At 37.8% G+C, this 19,329-nt stretch overlaps 1 protein-coding gene across 1 annotated transcript in view; it reads right to left on the minus strand.

Annotated features, from left to right (window-relative positions):
• Nucleotides 1–19,329, minus strand: part of spel1 (DNA mismatch repair protein spel1) — a 275,109-nt gene that overhangs the window by 180,116 nt on the left and 75,664 nt on the right. The gene's annotated exons all lie outside the window — the stretch shown is intronic.

Consider the following 19,329-nt stretch of genomic DNA (forward strand, 5'->3'; position numbering starts at 1 on the left):
GGCAGCTTTAGATGGTTTTCCCGAGTTCGTGAAGGTGACGCATTACAGTGGACTGATATATGACGAGTTCGTTTGAGAAAATATGTGTTTCGAGATAGATTTTTCTTAAGAACGTTTTGTAAGACTTCAGGATCTATTACATTGGGGTGGGGAGCTTGGTTAATCTTCGACATGTTTACAATCTGCACGTTTCTGAAACCAAGAAGTTGTGCTATGGTTCACTACACCTTTCCATTTTGCATGAAAAATGTTTTGGGTTAATGCAGCAACGTTAGGCCGGAGTTTAAACTCGTAAGGCAGCAGTTCACGTATCAGACGTTGTTACCCACACTACTTTTGTGGCCAGTTTGATTTTGTACTTACGGTCGACCATGGCGTATACACGCGTTCGGTATAGGAGTTGTGAAAATATTGCAAGACTTATGAAACATTTTTGTAGTATTTACAATAATAATCTAATGTTTATTTATTTTTGATTGATGTATTTATTTTTGAAGTCAGTGTCCTCAATTAGTTCTGCAGATTATAAAGGACCGAGAAGACAATAACAATACATAATAAATTTTGAACTTAATACAATTGTAGTTGTAAAGCCCAGTTTTATCTGAATTTTTTTATTATCTGCATTCAAAGCTGATCGAATGCTGTGAACAATGCCAATTTAAACTAAAAGGCGATTCCTAAAACAAATATTTCTATTGCTAATTCTAGTTGCTAAAATCAACTTTTATAGCAAATCAATAGCCAGCCAGTAAGAAATCACCGCAAACTAAAACAGCTATACGAGCAAACGAAGCTACAATCGTGGATTTTCACCAATATTCTCATTAAAACATACCTTACAACTTTTAGCTAATGTTTCAAATAATCATAAAAACTAATGTCACGTTTGGCAACGTCGTTGTATTCGGGCTGGTCGACAACAGCACTCAAGAGCACATGCCAATTCGCCTGTCGCGTACTATAGTTTCTATCTACGGCTAACTAGGGAAAACTATGCAGTAGTTTTTCGTTGCTTTCACAGTGCACTGCTCCGAAATTCTAACTACTACTGGAATCTGATTTAAACTACTCGCTGAGCAAAACAGTACGTTTGTGTAACAGTTTCGCCAACTATCCACTTGGCTTCATCAGACATCAGATAGTGTCTGATGAAGCTAAGTGGATAGTTGGCGAAACTTACACTTTATTAATTTTTACAATAGATGTATTGTTTTGCTCAACCTAGAAGACTTAAATCAGATTTAAGTCTTCTAGAAGCAAAGCTTGTACAGTTAAAAATATTACTGGAATTAACATTAAGACGTTGTATCAAAGCTTGAAAGGATGCTCTTTGTGGTAATAACCTATCTTTGACTCATCTCTTACTTGCATCGTAGCACAGACTTCTCTCCGTCATTTTATTTTTGTTTTGTTTTGTTTTGTTTAGTTTTGTTTTTGGAAATGTGTTCATTAGAAAAAAAAAAACTTCCTGAGAACCCAACTGTTAATTAAATATTTTACGGCAAACAGAAATTTTAATCAGTTAAATGCTGGAGACCATAAACAAGTAATTGGTGCATGAATATCACAAATTAATGCATTGACTATTAATATCTTCACAAATGAACGCATTGAATGCTTTATCTTTACAAATTAATGCACTGGCTATTTATCTTCTTGATGCAATGAATATTTTATTTTGCTATTGAGCAGAAGATACAAGATAATTACTCCATACAAATATCTGAGGTTAGAGGAAATGTATTTACGTTTTCCGTTTTCCAGTATCAATCACATAACGAACAAATAATATTGAAAAGAAGGCACGTGCACTGTACATAATCTACTTGTTTGTTTTTTATTCTTTGTCCACATGCTACGAAGCTATTCTGGCACTAATGATGACAAATTAATCAATATTAAAACTAATACAATATTTTGTTAAATACAAAGGATTAGCTAGAGAAACTTCGTGCATATAGTGATAGCGCTCTTCTAAAAGGCACGGGGTGGGCATGGTGGCTGTGATAGAGCGCGCTCACTTCTTGTGCAAGGGGTTTCTCATTCAATTCTGGACCATATGTAAGTTTGTGGCGGATAACATCGTCTCCGCGGGTTTTCTCTGAGTTTTCACATTTCCTCCGAAATTCTCGTTCCACTAAGACTTTTTCATAATCATTCACTTCATTAATCACCGGTCTTCTTTAGCCTACATCGTATAGCTGTGAGATGTAAAACTCGAAGATTGTATTTATTTTTGCCTACAAACTATACGAACCACGGTTAGGAGCAGAATTCAAAATTCAATTCTGCAAGGACGAATGCAGTCCTATTGAGCTGCTAAAGCTTCCTTGTGAATAAGAGACCGTCAATGAAAGTATAAATTATCCGAGTTAAAGTTTGCATGGCACAGTTATTAGTAAAACAAATTTCGTTTACTTTTATAATTAACACCGCATGCTATGCTGAACTTTATAGTAACAAATAAAAGAATGTGAGAGTCTGTCATTGGATTTTCACATAGAAAGGGGTTACCTAGCGCCACCAAATTTTCCCATTTTCGAATCGAGGAAAGATAGGCGGGTCGACATTTATATTATAAATTATTATTAAAACAAAACTGACCAAAGCACTAAATATACAGGGTGTGTCCCATCCCGAAAGCCATAAAATATATTTTTTAAAACAAGATTTATTACTAACGTCTGTACACAAAGGGTTAATATTCATCGAAGTACTGTCCATGAGTATCTACATATTTTTTTTTTTTCACCGACTCTCCCATGTTTGGTACGCCCCCACAAAGGCCTAGATGGGAATCTCCTTTAAAGCTCCTGTCACAGCCGCTTAGATAGTCTTAATGCTATCAAAACTGACTCCTTTGAGTACTGTTTTGATCTTGGGAAACAATAAGAAGTCGGCTGGAGCAAGATCGGGATTGTGGGGTGGCTGCGACTGCTTTCCACGTTATGTTTTGCGGAGAATTCACGGACGCGCACAGACGTGTGGCTGGGAGCATTGTCGTGAAGCAACAAGCAGGTAGTGGTTATGTCTTACAGCATGCGATGCTCCTTTCCCGCAATATTTACAACACCCACGCAGTAGGGAGTGGTAACGGTCTGTCCTTGAGGTACAAACTCTTTTCGAACCACACCCTTAGCATCGAAAAAGTCAATTAACATTGTCTTCAATTTAGATTTGCTATTCCTCGTCTTCTTCAGTTTCGGGGACGCCAGGGGTGTGACATTTGGCAGAGCTTCGTCTCTGGGTTGTATTGAAATATCCACGGTTCTCACTGTTCAAATAATCAGGTTCAATTTCCATACGTTCCTTTAGTTCACTCGCGATCAACACTTGATTGGCTTTTTGTTCGGCTGTCAATAATTTAGGGATAAATTACGAGCACAACTTTCGCATGTTCAATTCTTCTGTCATGATGCAATGCACAAGTGTTTTCGGAATGTTCACAGTGTTAGCTAACAGGCGAACAATCATTGAACGGTCAGCAATCAACAACACACGCACACGAATCACATTTGCATCAGTTTAGCTTGTTGATGGGCATCCAGAGCGAAGGTCATCGTCCACCTCATGAAGTTAATCCACCTCGTAACTTGCACAGACGTAAGAACAGACTTCCTCTAGGCTTCTTTAAACAGTTGAATAGTTCCTGCAGCGGTTTTTGATCGCCCAACGTTGTCTGAAAGTATTCGAAATGACGTGTCTCAAAACAGCTGTGCACTAAATCAGCGATCCTGACGCCATCGATGCTCGTAGCACATTGACCAACGATGCGCTGCAAAGCTGAGGGTCTCGTCCACCTAACTCAATACGCCCCAGCATGCTGCGAAATGCCGGAGCGCGGCAAAAATATACATTTAATGACTTTTGGGACACGCCTTGTATATTAATAATACTCGGTAACAGTTTCGGCAATGTAACATAGCCTTCATCTGTCCCGTTATTTTACGTCTCTGATGAAAGAGATGTTTTATTGCCGAAACTGCTATAAGTATTATTAATATATATTTGGCTCTTTGGACGATTTTTTTAAAAATTAATACTGTGGAATATTTCCAAAGCTATAATAAACAAGATACAAGCATAAATTACACAGTGAACCTACAGTGTGTGTGAGGCAGGCAACCCAATCATTCTTTGTACCGTCCATGCTGCATACCTCCTCGCATTGCTCGGTGTTATATACTTCAAGCTTTCTTTTACTTTCAAAGATTTTACATAACTATTTTTCTTCCCGTGAAAAAACAACATTTCTGCTAGCATTAATATACGAGGTGTGTTCAAAAAGAATAGAATCTTTGGAATGGTGGACAACCGTGCCGTCGCATTCCGTATAATGTTTTCGCTTGATTCAAATCGGATCGTACCCATAAACCCCTGTTTCATCGAATGTGATCACGGTGTTTAGAAAGTTGGAGTCACTGTTTGCATTGTCCATCATGTATTGTGCGATGACCAGACGCCATTGCTTCTGCTCCACTGTTAGCAGCTTCGGTACAAATTTCGTGGACACTCTCTTCACGTCCAAATCCTTGTTTAAAATTGGACATACCGATCTGATGCTTACCCCTATATCCTTTCCAATTTCTCGGACTGTGATACGACGGTCCTGCAAGATCAGAGTCCGCATTTGCTCAATGACATTGTCATTCTGACATGTTGAGGGTTTATCTGAACATGTCCACTGATATACGGCTATCTTTGAAGCGATTGTACCACTCTTTTATGCGTTAGGTCCTCATGGCATCGACCTCGAAAGCCTGTTGAATCTTGTAAATGGTTTCCGCTTGGGTATCGCCAACATTTTGGCAAAATTTGATACAAAATTGCTGTTCAAGTTTCCCCTGTCAAAAACTGAAATCCAACGACCGCTCACTACACGTCTTCACTTGTTGACCGACTGCCAGTAACTGACGCTTTTCGCAGGCGGGAAAAAATTCATGACTACGCATGAGTGGCCGCTCTATATCTACACTGAGTCTCTCGCGCTTCATTGGTTTACGCGGGAAAAAATAAGGTTCGATACTGTTAGAACACACCTCGTAAATATAACGCGCATACGCGCGTGTGTGTGCATGTGATCAGATTCCCGCATAGAAAGGTGTCACTTAGAACCACCAAATTGTGGCTCTAGATCTCTCTCTCTCTCTCCTCTCTCTCTCGCTCAAACACACACACACACAGTATCCCAAATATTTTGCTATCGTAATTCTCTTAGCTATTAGCTCGAATAGTTCGGTATTTAAGAATGTGACTGAAAAGTTGTACGGGATTTTCGGGTTTGTCAATGTAAGGCGTGAAATTTCTCTCTGTTGAGTCAAGAGCGTTCCCAAGTCAAGACCATGAACTGGATTATAAATATGCTAAAATCGAAGGACCCAAGTTCAAAACGTATGTTTGGACGTTTTTGTATTGAAATTGACACTTTTAATCAGAAATAATTTAGAAAATAATTAAGGCAATTGCAGAAAATGTATTTTAAGTAAAGAAAGTAAGTGAACATTTTTTGAATTTAAAGTTAAGCCTTTTTTTAACTTCCCAAAAACCACTTCCTCAACTTTATTCTTAAAAATGTTCGGGATTGGTGTTCAGATATTATGGTAAGCTCTATATGTGTGTAATTTCTTATTTAACAGTTCTCGACTACTTTTAGCAATGATATAAAATATTAACCTTAAAGATACAAATTTAGAAAATGATTAACACATAGTCGCAATTGTTGCTGGTCGCACTGACATATATTCGACCTAATCTACTACATTATTCTAAGAGAAAGTAGGCTACGAAAATATGTCAGTGTTAATTCCCAGAATTAAAGACGACTAAAACAAACTTCAGCATAAACCAAATGACGTAAATAGACTAGTACAGCCTCAAAGGGTCAAGGACAAATATTATTTCAAAACAGAATTTCTCTGCTACGATAGTCAAACTACAAAACTATTTAAAGTTGAGGAATACGCCGTCTGAAAGATGTCATGGTGTTATTTATAGGTCACACGTGTTCAGTAATTGATAAGATTTCTGAGAACTTATTCTCTAAGTCCATTAACGAGTCACAATATAGGAAAAAGTGCTTTTTCAAATGGTTGCTTTTATTTCTCGTAACTTCAGCAGTACGAGAGACAAGGTGGTTCAAGACTGGTTTCCTTCAGTTTTACAAGCCACCCATGACCATATTCTTCGTATTATTATTATTATTATTATTAGTAGTAGTAGTAGTAGTAGTAGTTGTTGTTGTTGTTGTAGTAGTAGTAGTAGTTGTTGTTGTTAGTGATGTGAGGTGGAAAATTTTCCCCTATATTTTTCCGGAAAATTTTCCGTTCTAAACAAATATCAGTGATCAAGTAACAATTCCTCATTAACCATAAAATTGATTGACTTCATGTATAGAAATGTTAAAAAGTGAATGATCGTTTACAGAATCTGAAAATTTTCATGGCTCAGAAAATTTCCGGTACTATGTAGGAACAAGTCAAACAATTTTTCATGAATCGAAAAATTTTCTGTCGTTTATGGAAAAATTGAAAAACTTTCTAGGTATTAGTAGGAAAATTTTCATCATTTTGAAGCAAAAAGTAAAACAACACTTTTTGAATCGAAAAGTTTTATTATTCTGTAGAAACAAATGAAAGGAATTTTCATGAATCGGAATATTTTCATTATGATGTAGAAAGAAGTGGAAAACTTTTCATATTCCGAACAATTTTGAATGTTATGTATAGTGATGTTAGGTGGAAAATTTTCCACTATATTTAACTGCACATTGAGCAATAAAATTGAATTCCTGAAGAGGAAAGTTGGACAGTAACATTTTCCAATGCTTTCGGGAACCCGAAAATTTTCTAATATTTCAAGTTGGCAAGTAAAAACTTACACAGTGTTGGTCTCTCTGTCTGTCTGTATATATATACAGGGTGAGTCAAAAGTTTTTGGACACCTGCATAAGTTTGAAAATCGACGGGAAAAGTAAAAAGTGATGATGGGAACAGAGGTTTCATGAGGGGCCGCAACTTTTGGAGTGTATGTCATTCATGGCCGCCATCTTGAAATCCGCCCTTTTGGATTCAAGTCATTTTTTTTTTTAATGGGAAGGGGTGTATGACACATCAAATAACACTAGCTTGAGCTCAGGAATTTAGTGGTGTAATTTGTTTTTTCTATATTGTACAGTTTAGAAGGTATTAATGTTCAAAGGTGGGAAATTACCTTGATACTGAATGCTACAACACATGTTCTATGTGTTGTCCATCCCGTGCAATGCACAACTGTAGTCGTCGCAACCACTCTGACTGCACACGGAGCTCAAGCTAGTGTTATTTGATGTGTCATACACCCCCTTCCCATTAAAAAAAAATGGCTTGAATCCAAGATGGCGGCCATAAATGACATACACTCCAGAAGTTGCCACCCCTCATCAAACCTCTGTTCCCATCATCACTTTTTACTTTTCCCGTAGATTTTCAAACTTATGCAGGTGTCCAAGGATTTTTGACTCACCCTGTATGTCTGTCTGTCTGTACGAAGTGTGGCAATTAAATAACGAGACTGGTGTCATAAATGAGATGTATTGCAAAGAAAGTTACAATTGACTGTTATTCCCTTCAATATACTCCCGTCCCCTATCTATACATCGCTGCATACGTGCCTTCCATTGTTCAAAGCAATGCTGTAGGTCATCAGATGTCACACTGTTTAATAACTGCCGTTTTTCGTTTCACCTCTTCCACAAACTGAAAATGTGTGCCCTTCAATGCACTTTTCACTTTTGGGAATAGATAAAAGTCACAGGGAACCAGGTCTGGGGAATACGGAGGATGGTCTACCACAGGAATGCGCTTGTCTGCTAAAAACTGCTTCACATAAAGTGCATTATGGGCAGGCGCATTGTTTTGGTGGAGGATCCATGCATCGTTCTTCCACAAATCCAGTCCCTTCTTCCTTATTCTTTCCCTCAGCTTGATTAGGACTTCTTTGTAGTAGGTCTGATTCACCATTTAACTCTAAGGCACCCATTCAGTTATGATGATACCCCTGATATCGAAAATAAACTATGAGCATTGCCTTCGCTTTCAACTTGCTCATTCGTGCTTTTTTCATTCTTGGCGATGTGGGAGTCTTACAGTGCATGGATTGACGCTTAGTCTCGGGGTCATACTGGAAAATCCATGTTTCATCACATGTGATGACACGTATTAGCAAGTCTGATTCTGCTTTAAGTCGTTCCATGACGTCACAGCAAATGGTCTTTCGAATGTCTTTTTGTTCCTGAGAGAGGTTTTTCGGGACAATTTTTGCACAAACTTTTGTCATGTTTAAATTGTCATACAAAATTTGTCTTACTGTCTTTTTCTTAATGTCTGCAATCATTCGAATGCTCAGACATGTCTGTCTTTCCGCACACATTCATTAATTTTTTGAACATTTTCGTCCGTTCTTGAACTCAAAGGGCGCCGGGTCGTTCATCATCTTCAACCTCCTCCCTACCTTTTGAAAATCGTTTGTGCCATTCGAAAACTCGCGCACGTGACATAACATTATCACCATACACCTCTTTTAACATTGCACAACATTAAATCGGTGTTTTATTTCACCAGAAATTTGATGTTAATGCGCTGCTCAACTTTACTGTTCACCATGATTCCGGCACTACTACAGAACACTGACCTCTTCATGCACGCCTACAGAGAAAAGAAAAGCTTTCAGAATCATGAAACAAACAGTGGCTGCTCATGAAGGTTCAAGATCAACAACACATCATTAATCATTAGCTACCTCTCACCCACGATCCTATGTGACAGGAGGTGGGCAGTCTCGTTATTTAATTGCCACACTTCCTGTATATATATATATATATATATATATATATATATATATATATATATATATATATATGCATGTGTGTGTGTGTGTGTGTCTGTTTGTGTGTAAGGTGCAGGGAACATAAATCAAGTTCGTAGGGTACAAATATCCCATGCCATTATTTAAAATGTGACGACAAAGCGAAAAGAAACCTTTGTGAATTTATGTTATCTCAAAAATAGAAAATTCCACTATTTGTTCACATATACGCATGCCTATGTAATGGTGGTGGTGGTAGTAGTAGTAGTAGTAGTAGTAGTAGTAGCAGCTGAAATACCCATTCTTCTCATGGGTCAGATAAAATATCTATGTAAACAAACTGAACAACGACAGAAAAAAACTACCGGTCATTTTGGATTATTTTTACGTCTCGGTCACCCTCCTGCAGGTGACCCACGGCCCGCATAGAATGGTAGCTGAATTTGAAAGTCATCCCTAATGAAAATGTCACCATTGATCTCAGTGACCGCGAAAACTATGGATTTGACACTAATATCGGCCATTTTGGATTACTTTTACATGTCTCGGTATCTACCTCCCCCCGGTGACCCCGGCCCGCAGCCGAATTGGGTGAATTTGCAAGTTAATGCATCGTAGTTTCACCATTGATCTCAGCGACCGCGAAAATATGAATTCGACATTAATATCAGTCATTTTCTACCACTTTTACATGTCCCGGTAAACGACATCCTCCCTGAGACTCCCCTGGTTCGATTAAAAAAAAAAAAAAACGCTTCGTCTTGGTCTGGGGCCTGGACCAAGGTACCCATGACCAAAATTTGGTAACTCTCGGTCCACTCGTCTGATCCCCAGGCCGCACACAGACAAACAGACACATAAACAAATTCTTTATTTTACTTAAATTAGTATTATTATTTCTGGGTACTTGTTACCCAATTTGAGCACGAGTCTCCCTGAAGAAAAAAAAAGCTAAACTAACTTTAATATTGCAAATAGGGTTACATAAGACGTACATAAAATACTTTTGGTTTCACTACATATATAACTAGTATACAGGGTAGATCATTTATCTTAATACGCTCTTAGAACTTTTACACTAATGGACTATGGAAAGGGGACATTGTTCGGCATATTCTGTAATACCAGAAGGTTAACAGTGTTGCCAACCAACCAAGTTGTGTAATTTCGAATGGAACTACGTCAGATATTACGTATAAAACGAAAACTGAAAATACCACTAATCATCCAGTGTTGCAAACTAAGAATGTTACAGTATCACAAATATCGAAAAGCAATCGAACTTCGGAGGGTTCTACAACAATAACAATGGAAGTGAGACGGACGAGGTAATCCTGCCGTACCTTGATGTCGAAGATTATGGTCGTCATATTACATATTTCAAACAAGTAGAAACAAAGTTCCAAGGATCTAAAAATGTGACTTTATTCAAAGGAATTTATTTCGAATATCACATCGAATCATACAGATAGTTTTAAATAGACACAAAGATCATAATGTCGTTTACAGCAATTTGATGTCACAAACTATTTGGATTAGCTATATGGGGAAAAAATGGTAAACTCTGACATATTGCTTAAAAATGGCGTATCTGTGGGAACTTTTTAACCCCTTCAGACCTGAATTTTTTTTAAGCTTGAAAAAAATTATTTGTTGTGGTTTTTAAACGCATTGGGGTCTTCTGATGCCATTTTGCTTGAAATTTTGTTTTTGTTACCCATAGTTCTCCAGATATTTTATGTGCACAAATGTGTACATCTGGACTCAACTGTCATATAAATTTTTAGTTTTTATATAGCATTGGTGACCCGCTGTACACATTTGTGTACATTAAATATTTAGAAGGCTATCGGTCACACTGATATTTTTTAAAAATAAATAACCGGTGAATCTTCCTCAGTTTCATCTTCAGATAAATCGAAATCAGGAATGTCACCTTTCTCCAACACATCTAAAATTTTCTCCGTGGAGAGAAATGGGCTGCTACCAGATGGTTTATCCATGATTCTAATTCGTGTACACACTACCTCAATGTACCATATAATTTATAAGAAAATTTTGGTCTCATGTCGTTGATGTAAGTCCGATCGAAGCTAAAACAAACCAATTCTTACTAATATTATCACCCAAAAACACATACTCAATGAGCTTTCATTGTTAACGCATCTGTTCATTACGATCCTCTTGGGCACAATTGTGTACATTATATTTCAACAACAAATAAAGTTATAACGAATTGCTTGTCATATTTGTAATTTTACCACAAAAGATAACAGATATTAACAAACACACGCAAGCACTTCAAAAAGATAGATCACAAACGATAAACTTCTAATTATTGTAATAAAATCGACTAGGTAGTACCTGTTGATAAAACTGCAACACCATGGACTATTTACAATACTTTTATCACATACTACTCACTAGAGCGCAGCAGCTACTTGTATAACAGTGAAGCAAAGCTACACAAATGTAAACAATCGGCCTGTATGTCCACAACAATGCTTTAAGTAGAATTAATGCAATAGAAATTTAATGTACACAATTGTGACCGCCAGGTCTGAATGGGTTAAAACAATGTTTATTTACTTTGCTCCTATAACATTACAACAATACTTTTTAGTAACATAGTTCTCGGAATTACACGGTTTTAAGCAATGCTGCAAATTTTGAACAGTTTTACCTTATCTCCAGAATGATATCTCAAATTGCTACAAACGGCATTTTGATCTTCACGCCTATTAAAAATCGTGTATACAATGAGGTGAGATATTTATCAAGGCAATTTTTCGAAATAAAGCCATTTGGAAAAAGTCAAATTTTCAACTCCTTTTAACTTCGTTAATATTCCTTCGAAATCCGTCATATCATGATTATAATATTAGACACTAAAGTACTTTGAATCTGCATTGGCCCGTCCGTCTCATTTGCGTTATTACTGGTGTGAAGGACACTAAAAATTTTGTATATTTTTGATGCTGTGATGTCCTTAGTTTGACACCACACGACAAGAGTGGTTTTGTATGTTTTCATTCTACATGTAGATTTGAAATACCTACTGATGTACCATTTGAAAAAATAAAACTACGTTCGGTTGGCAATACTGTTAACCTTGTCGTATCACAAAAGTATACCGAACAATGCCCCCCCTGCCGATATTTACATTGTATAAATTTCAGCATTTTTTGTCCATTAGTTTAAAAATTACAAGGGCGCATCAAGATAAATGATCCACCATGTATACCTCGTATATACCTATCGAGAAATACGTGTCTTAATGGCATAGCAAGAAAACATAGCTTTCCAAGGATACTTTTACAATACCGGTTATGGGAATATTTATATCATTATCAAAGGTATTCTGCCATTATTGGTATGTTTTGTCTCTTAAAAAATATTATTGTTTCCTTATATAATTATTATTATGTTAAATGAAATGGTTAGGATCTGTTAACAGATTTATTAGACAGATAATATACAAAGTCACATTCTGCCTTTTCGCTATTATAGGCACAATTATAGAGACTACTTAATTATTTATATATATATATATATATATATATATATATATATATATATATATATATATATATATATATATATATATATATATATATATATATGTGCCTTTAGTATTAGCAGATATCTTTTACACAAACACATTAACAAATGGGAGCCAACTTGAGATTTGCATTCTCAAAGCAAATGTACTATTCAATCATGATAATTACACAAATTATAAATCTAAATGCTCAGTAGTATAAGTGAAGCCTGTTGTTGGAAGACCTACCAACAATCTGGCATAGCAAATGTCATCATAACAAATAAGCAGTTAGGAGAGAAAGGACAACTTACTGGCCAGGAGAGAGTGCTGCCATTCTTGAAAGACTTCGAAGAACCTTGGTAGTCTAATCAACTCGAATCTTCAAATCTTCCAAAATCATCACTTGTTGTTAAAAGTGAGTCCTTTTATATGATTGTAGCAGGACACTTTCCCTTTCACCAGAAGTTGTTTACAATGATTTGTCCGTCTGATGAAATATCTTGTTTTCTAAAGAGTGTTGCTATTGCCTTTATATTTAAAATGATTTTTTTAAAAAGTTTTAATTATACTCAAATATAATTATCAAATTTATATTAAACAACACAGGTAGGTCACTTGATGCAACTGACAAGCTTCCATGCTCTAATGTCTTCCGCTAACCTCTTCGTCTTCACGTACGATATTTTCTGTTCTGATATCGTCCATTAATTGTAGCCTCCTTCGCCATCTCCCTCTCATTCCTGCCACCATACCCTCTAAAACGTCCCACGATTATGCCTGTTAGGCTAAGGAAAAAAATGAAATGAAATCTTTGAGTTTTACGTCCCACGGTTATGCCGGTTAGGCTAAAGGAGACGGTGATTATGGATAATGAATGAAATGGTGGAATGAAGTAAGTGGGGGGAAACGGGAGAACCCCGAGAAAACCCACGCACACGGTGTTTGTCCACCACAAAGTTCACTTGGCGGAGGCTGGGATCGAACCCGAGACCCCAAGCACCAGAGGTGAACGCTCTACCACTGAGCTACCGCGGCCCCGTTAGGCTAAGGGAGACGGATGATTAAGGGAAATAAATGATGATGGAATATAAATGTGGGAGGAAACGGAAGTACCTCGAGAAAATCCACGGAGATGATGTCCAACAGAAACTTACTTGGCCAGGAATCGAAGCACGGACATCACTCATCAGACGTAAGCGCTCTGCCACTGAGCTACCGTGCCCCCCAGGTTTGGATGATGAGTTCTTGCTTCCCCCTGCTCCTGTTGTGCTTCATATTGAATTCATGCCAGTATTCTCTCAAGCAAAACCCCTAAATATAAAATGTTGTCTCTTGTGCGAGTTCATAAGAAACATATAGTAATAGTTTAATCCTCCCTTTTCTAGTACGTTTCAGATTGGAATTCCCAAAATTCACGCATTGAATATGGCGTTTGTATTCAACGAACCACTTCATTTAGTTTGATTGATTGAAGTTCAACGTTTATTTTCAGCACAGAAGCTATATGAAACGAGACCTACTCCTTCAAGTGAAATTCTAACCACTACTCGCATTAGTATCCAGGACAAGTGGCCCCATTCTGAATCGAACCAGAGACTACTCGAAGCACACAATGCATGCTTGTTACTACTTGGCTACGAAGAAGCGCATTCAATTTCGTCACTTTAAGTAAACCAGGGCCAGGCTCAGAAAGTGCGGGGCTTATGGCTTATGGGAGAAAAGTTTTGGTAGGACCTAAGTTTCCAGCCAACTTGAAATGTGCTGTTTCCAACTGACAAGCTGTGAGTACATTGCACTCCAGCGCAGGACTCCTTCACGCGCGAAGCCTAATTGGGAGCAATGGAATTAAGTCCAGCCATGTGTCCAACGATGAAATGAAATGTGATTATAGTCAATTCCTACTTTCCAATCCCCTCCGACTGTTCTGCCCCAACTTCAGCAATAAAAATATTTGTTTCGAACGATACTGAAGTCGACATGCTCATGCTTCTTTGGTTAGCTAATTATAATTTGGATTTTTTTTTTTAAAGTGCTATCAAGATTAGCAACACATTGTAGTCCTAAATGGAGATGAAGCGTTGTAGTTGGTGGTAGGGACAATTATAGCTCCACTGCATCGATTTACTTATTTTCAAACAAATGCCTCTTTGCACAGTTTTAGCAACTACAATATTTTTCTTCTAGGCTTGGGAATTGCACCTTCGCTACAAGTAACACTTCCCAAGTATAACACTCCGATTTTGATAAAATTTGGCAGGTAGATACTACACATAAAATAAACGCATGAAAAACGGTCTTAGGGGGCAAAAGCCTCCACCCAAAATTTTGAAAGTTGACGCCCGAAACGCAAAAACAAGTGGACCGAAGTGAACGAAATTATACACAAGTATTGCAGACGTAAAATGAGAGAATAAGCGTTTTGTATTTTCCTGGAAAAAACGGTTAGGTGGGACACGGACCCCTCCAAACCTTTGATCATGAAATATCAAAAGTGCTACTAACAGTATGGACATGAAGAATTGCAACCAAACTGTATATGAACAATACGCAAAAAATAAACGATACGAGTTTTTTTTTTATTTTCTGAGAAAAAAACGGTTTTATGGGGACAAAAGCCCCCACGCAGAATTTTGGAATTTGACGCATGAAAGGCAAGAAGAAGTGGACCGAAGTGAATTAAACTGTGCACAAATATTATGGAGGTAAGATGAGGGAATACGTGTTTCATATTTTCCTGAAAAAAGAAAAAAAAAACTTGACTGGACCGAGGGGTTGAGTGGCGGAAGGAGTGGACTGAAGTGAAATAAGGCCTTTCGTGTTTCACAAGTGTCTCCATCCGATTTTTTTTTTTTTTTTTTTTTAATTTGGCAGATCAACAACAGGCACAAACAGTATAGCGTATTTTATAGTATTTCAGGAGGCACCTTTAAACCTTACAATGTTTTTTTCGCATAAGCAAAAACACGTGCAAATTAATTTCCTGTTTGCTGTTGATGTGCCAAATTTGAAACAAAAGGCCTTTCATTTGCTTCGGTTCACTCCTTCCTGTGCTATTACGGTAGTATTTACTTTTTTCGTAGGGGGCCTAGGCCCCAACACTGTTTTTCCGCACAAATTAAAACACGTTTCATTTATTGTTTTGCAAATTGTCGCTATACGAAGTTTCGTTGCAATTCTACACACTCTTTAGGAACTTCTGACGTATACTTGTTTGCACTTTTGATATTTCGTAATCAACGGTTTAGAAGGTCCGTGCCCCATTCAACCGCTTTTTCCTCAGGAAAATACGAAACCCAATTACCTCAATTTAGGTCTAAAATATCTGTGCACAATTTAATTCAATTCGGTGTACTTCTTGCCTTTTGGGCCTCAAATTTCAAAACTCTGGGTGGGAGTTTTTGCCATCAAAAACAGTTTTTCCGCAAAAAATAAACCCGTATTCGTTTATTTATTTATTTATTTATTTATTTTTTATTTTATTTATTTATTTATTTATTTTTGCGTATTGTCCCTACACAATGTGTCGTTCCAATTCTTCATGTCCTTTAAGCACTTATGACATACTATTATTAGTACTTTTGATATTTCACGATCAGTTTTGGAGGGCTCTGTGTCCCACCCAAACGTTTTTCTTTTCTTTTCTTTTTTTTTCTCAGGAAAATACGAAACCTGTATCCCCTCATTTTATGTCTACAATATCTGTGCACAATTTCATTCACTTCGGTTCACTTCTTCTTGCCTTTCGGGCGTCAAATTTCAAAATTTTGGGCTTTTGCCCCCTAAAACCGTTTTTCCGCATAATTTTTTTTTAAAAAAACACGTATTCGTTTATTTTATGTGTAGTATCTACCTGCCTAATTTTATCAAAATCGGAGTGTTACACTTGGGAAATGTTAGTTGCAACTGCAAGCTGTGCCCGATCCCAGCAATGGAAAACTGACTTGTCTCTGAAGGTATTGGGTACATGCAAAAGTTCTCCTCGCATTTGACAGGACACAATTCTCACAAATGACGCTACCAGTGCTTTAATCGGTGGTCACATAATAAAGGAAACCTTTGAACAGCAGCAGACAGTAAATGTGGACGAGCTTTCAGGAGACAACGAAGCATGTGGATGAATGAAATGGATACCTGTAAGAAACACACTATACTCTGTTTATTTTTTGAATTAGACAAAGACAGTACTGCAGCCGTAACATTCAGCAGATGTAACTGGGCAGATGCAATTTACGACAGAGCATATAGTCGCTGGTTTCGAAAATTCAGGAACGGAGACCGAAGCTATCACGATTAACTACGGTCTGAATGTCCAGCCATGTTTTCCGAAAAGGATTCTGACAACCATAAGGCGTAGTCCGAGGCCAACCGTGGCGCAAATAGCAGACACCTTTAACAACGGTCAAGAAATCTTTCAGAGCGCTGAGTTTTACCATGAAATTCGATCGTTATGTTCTACACCAGCTGGACGCAAATAAATCCGAACGGGAGAAGAGAAATTTTGACCTGTGTTTCCTCTCATTCTAGGTACAAAACTGACCAATTTCTGCTAATAGTTTATGTACAGGCACGTAAAGCGCCGAAACACTGTCGCGATGATATTGAACCAACGCTATTTACATCAAAATCAGAAATTCATCATAAGGTGTTGTTTACTGTGCGGTGAAATGTTACCGGCATATTTCAGTGGAAGGTCCTCGATTCTAATCGAACAATTAATGCTAATTTTTACCATAGGCGGATCCAGGACGGACTCCTTAGGGTCGGTTTGGAGGTTGGTGGTGAAATTTTGTTTTGTCTCACTGAGCTTTTGCAGCACTGATGACTGTGCAGCTGGGGGCGGAGAAAACGACCCGTCGCTCCCTCTGGATTCCTTATGCTTTTTACTGTGAACAGCTGGACAGACTGTAGGCAGCACTGTGATCGAAATGACAACGCCTCGTCAATCCCCAAGGAATTACGATCCACCATGACAACGCCAGGGCACATGCTGCTATCATCACACGGCAACAATTAACAGAGACTGGTTAGGAGGTTTTACCAGCCCGCTCTATTCTTCTGACTTGGATCCTACAGATTATAACCGGTTTCACAATTCCTTCGCTCGGAAAATCTTTGATAATACGGTGTTCAGTTCTTTGAGTCCAAATGAGTTTTACGTCCACGATTATGCCGTGTAGGCTAAAGAAGACGTTGATAATGTGAAATGAATGAAATGGTGAAATGAAGTGGGAGGAAACGGGGAACCCAGAGAAAATCCATGCACACGGTGCTTGCCCACCACGAAGTCCACGTGGTGCGAGTTGGGATCGAACCAGGGGTCCCATGCACCAGAGGTGAATGCTCTACTACTGAGCCACTGTGAGCCCTGATTTTTATAGTTGTGGGATTTACCTCTACCAACAAGATTGCAAGAGGTTATCAATTGCGGTGGCGATTATGCATTCTTCAGTGAGTTAGGCCTACAGTTTGTGTTGTTCATATTCCTATATCCACACAAAACACGGGTAGAACTTTTGTGCCTACCCAACTATGCTAAATCTAATATAAATAAAGTATAGAGTTTGTTTGTCTCTATGCGGCCTGGGAACCAGACCAGTGGACCGAGTTACCAAATTTTGGTCATGGGTACCTTGGTCTAGGCCCCAGACCAAGACGAAGCGTTTTTTTTTTTAATTCGAACCAGGGGGTCTGGTGGGCGTTTACCGGGACATGTAAAAGTAGTAGAAAATGACCAATATTAGTGTCAAATTCATAGTTTTTTCGGTCGCTGGGGTCAATGGTGAAACTCCGATCACATTAACTTCCAAATTCACCCCATTCGGCTGCGGGCCGAGCGGGGAAAATGATACCGAGACATGTAAAAAATAATCCAAAATGACCTATATTAGCGTCAAATCCATACTTTTCGCGGTCGCTGAGATCAACGGTGACACTTCCATCAGCGATGACTTTCAAATTCAGTTACCATTGTATGCGGGCCAGGGGTCACCTGTGGGGAGTTACCGAATGTAAAAATAATCGAAAATGACCGATATTAGTGTCAAATCCATAATTTACGCCGTCGCTGAGACGAACAGTGACACTTCCGATCCCGTTTAACAATTATCCGGGCAAGCTATTTTTGTAACGTAGACTGCAACTGGGGCCTGACCAACTCTATTAGCCTTACCAACTCGATATGTTCATAACTTTAACTTCGACTAAAGATACAAGAATTCAGAATTTTATGGCATCGAAATATTTATGGTTATTAAGAAATTCGAAAAAAAATATGAAGCTACTGGGCCTGGGAGGCCCCGGTTGCCCGGATAAGGGTTAAATCCAAATTCAGCCCCCATTAGCACTTATATTTAAAATAAAACGTATTGTAACCATGCGAAGAACGGGTTTTCTGCTATTCGAAAAAAAAAAAAAAAGTTGCCTCCATCTAACCACAAAATTATTTCTATTTTAATTTGTATGTATTAAAAATTTGTATGTATGTATTGTAACGTTTCTCTGGTTAGACCATCAGTCTCTCTATATACCACTACTTTTAACAACAAATTTAACCTCTACCCTAAGACTAAAGAGCAAAACATGTAGTGGGGTTATCTCATTACACAGACGCGTAGGAAGAACAAATCAAAACGATAAATTGTTTCCTCTAACATTGCCAACACGCGCCAGCGAACATAGCAAGCAAAAATTTTGTCAGAATTAAATTTTGTTACGGTATTTTTGTAATTTTTATCTTTCACCCAAAAAAGAGATTGTGACATATGGCAACCTTCAGTTCAAACCACCAAGGAATTGTTTATTAAATAAAAAATATATACATAAATAAATTGGAATTCTTGTTAGAATACCTTGACTTCAGTAACTGACGCGAAATAAAAATCAAATTGGAAATATGAACGGCCTAGTTGTCACTAACACACGCAATTACAATATATGCAAAA

Source organism: Thermobia domestica, chromosome 1, assembly GCF_964235325.1.
Source record: "Thermobia domestica chromosome 1, izTheDome1.hap1.1, whole genome shotgun sequence".
In the NCBI taxonomy this organism is placed as follows: domain Eukaryota; kingdom Metazoa; phylum Arthropoda; class Insecta; order Zygentoma; family Lepismatidae; genus Thermobia; species Thermobia domestica.